The sequence below is a fragment of the Sinocyclocheilus rhinocerous genome, unplaced genomic scaffold, assembly GCF_001515625.1.
Source record: "Sinocyclocheilus rhinocerous isolate Xijiao unplaced genomic scaffold, SAMN03320098_v1.1 scaffold1, whole genome shotgun sequence".
Taxonomy (NCBI): Eukaryota; Metazoa; Chordata; class Actinopteri; order Cypriniformes; family Cyprinidae; genus Sinocyclocheilus; species Sinocyclocheilus rhinocerous.
The window spans coordinates 1,248,222-1,250,851 of NW_015638974.1; the positions used below are offsets into that span (position 1 = coordinate 1,248,222).

Below are 2,630 nucleotides of genomic sequence, written 5' to 3' on the forward strand. Positions count from 1 at the left end.
ATAGGAAACGTGCATTTTTGTTCCCTTGTAAATGGACACTCTCGATTCAAAGAAGGAACATAAAAATTGAACGTGCAATAAAAGAAATACAAAGATACAGAAAATGCAGAAATAAAGAAACTGCTCTCACATGAAAAGCAACACTGAAAGAAATGAAGGAAACACGTTTTATTGTATTATTTTTATATTTACAATGCTTATTTTGAATGCTTAAAGATCATACTTTTGTGGTGGTGAAGTGCTTTTCAATCACAGCATGAAACTTTATTTTAAGGCAATTAAAATGTGATTCAGTTCCGGAAAAACCACTTACAGCCATTAATCAAACGTTCATATCAAACAATACTGAGTGAACTACAGTTTGTGTCAATGCATTTGTGTGAGGTCAAGCAAGAAGGAGAAAATGAGTCCTTGCATCAAGGTCTCTGATAATCATCCTGCTCTTGAAACCCTGTAAACCTTCTTTAATAGATGTGAATGTGTGCCTTGAAAAAATATGAAAGTGAACACTACATAAACCGTATAAATATTATAGTTATACAACAATTTGGCTGCAATGACAGCTGTCATATAATGCTATTATTATTCAAATGAGAAACTCTTAAAGGTGCAGTATGTAATTTTGAGCTAGTGGTTGAAATAGGTACTGCAGTCCAAATGTCAAATATTGTTTCTCCAGTCCCTCCTCCTCAGACTCCACGCTCACACGGGTTGCCAGATTGAGAACATGCAACAGGAGCGAGCGCAACTGACAACTGAAGGCGACGAGCCTTACACTGTAAGCTGATTTATGCATGTTTTAATATTCCCTCTGGTCACAGAGACTTTTAGTTGGATCTCAAGACTTTTTAAGTCGGGTAGAATCTGTGATCTCTGACACAGTTCGTTTGCTGGCTTCCATGGCTGCAGTACACTGGCAACCCGGGGTGTCGAAATCCTACTGGGTAAACTGGCAGTGGGCGGAATCACACAGACCAAAACAAAAACAGACAATCTGACACAGAACGCACATTTAAAAGTAGAATAACTGGCTGTAGCATTGTTTTTCGGAAAAACAAGTATGTGAAACATATTTCCTAAATATCTGCAAATCTATTATGGTATTTGTATGCTTTACTACAGTCAAAAAATGACATACAGCACCTTTAATTAAAGAAACGGGATCATTGGTTTATAGCTTTGAGACTGTTTGTCATGTGACACACAGAGGGAATTCACTAAGAAGGAACAGAACCAGCAGATGTGTTTATCTGCATCTAAAGGAATTATGCAAATCGAGTAATGGCTGGTTTTATGGCTGATTATAACGCTCTACTCCAATTAATCATCATTTGATAATTTACTGCTACCATGATCAGTAGAAAATTTAAACAAATGTCTGTTTTACATACAATTGTGTTTACAGCCAGCTTTCTACGGGCGATAATAGCGCAACGTTAATTGTACCAGTTACACAGCACTCATTTTTTGAATACACATGCTATAAGAAGCCTAATTTGCATAGAAAGGCGGTTTGCCAAGAAAAGAATGAATGTAAATGCACAATGCTGCTTAAAATGGATTGCGGGTGGTTTGTGATTTTGCGCTGAAACACCATACGCTAATGTAACTGTTTAGTGAATTCGCCCCACAATGGTTCTGTTCTGCTGAACGTTAATGTGGATATGTGTTTGTGATACGTCAAAGCTCAGACAACAGGTACGCCCCAAAGTCACAGGATCACTCAGCAGATATTTTAGAAATCCCCATATCTGCAAAAGGAAGACACGGGAAAGAGAAGAATATGATGGGAAAAGGCAGGGAAGGACAGAGAGAAGCAGATGCATCAGTAAACTTTTCCACATCGAAGGTGACACTGTTGTTAAATGCAGAAGAAGTTTACAAAACTCTGGAAGGCACTTGCCTCTAAACACTCCTCTATCATGAATTAAAGAGAAGAAGTAGAGAAAGAAAGATGTGACTCACTCTTCCTCTGCCACGGGGGTGTTGTAGCTCTGAAAGAGAGGCTGAACAAAGAGTCCGAGTGTGCCGACGACACACACCAGGATAAAAATCCAGAGGAAGAGCCGGTCGATCACCATGGCTACATACTTCCAGTCCTCAATGGTCTGCAAGCAAAAAACTTACCTTAAACTTACGTAAATATTAATTACCACTACATATATGCGTAGTCATGGGGGAGTTTCATTAATGATTCTTTTAGTGTTTGATTTCATTGGCAAAATATGTGATGATTCCAATAATAAATATTTATAAATATATGTTTACACTTTTAAAAATTTTCATGACTTTTCAGTTTTTATAGGCAGCATAAATTTAATCTAATAATTAGCATATTAAACAGCAATAATAAAGAAACATTTCATTAATTTATTATTTTTATAAAATTTATATCAAAATTCATTATATGCATCTTTAACTACATACAGTATTATATAAACAACCAGTAAATAACTACACTTATAGTTAGTTGTAAGCTGTATGTGTTTGATTCACTAAAATGAACTGACTCTTAAGGCCCGTTCACACCAAGCACGATAACTATAAAGATAACGATAAAGATATAGTTCTAAAAATCGTTCTCAATATTAAAGAATAGCATAGTTTATACCACAACGATAACGATACAG

General features: G+C 36.2%; 1 long non-coding RNA gene across 1 annotated transcript; it reads right to left on the reverse strand.

Annotated features, from left to right (window-relative positions):
- Positions 1–1,077: 1,077 nt before the first annotated feature.
- LOC107750437 (uncharacterized) lies at positions 1,078–2,100 on the reverse strand. The gene is made up of 2 exons (XR_001641145.1): positions 1,966–2,100; positions 1,078–1,751 (listed from the first exon to the last, which is right to left on the reverse strand). It is a non-coding gene; the product is annotated as an uncharacterized LOC107750437 (long non-coding RNA).
- Between the last annotated feature and the right edge of the window lie 530 nt (positions 2,101–2,630).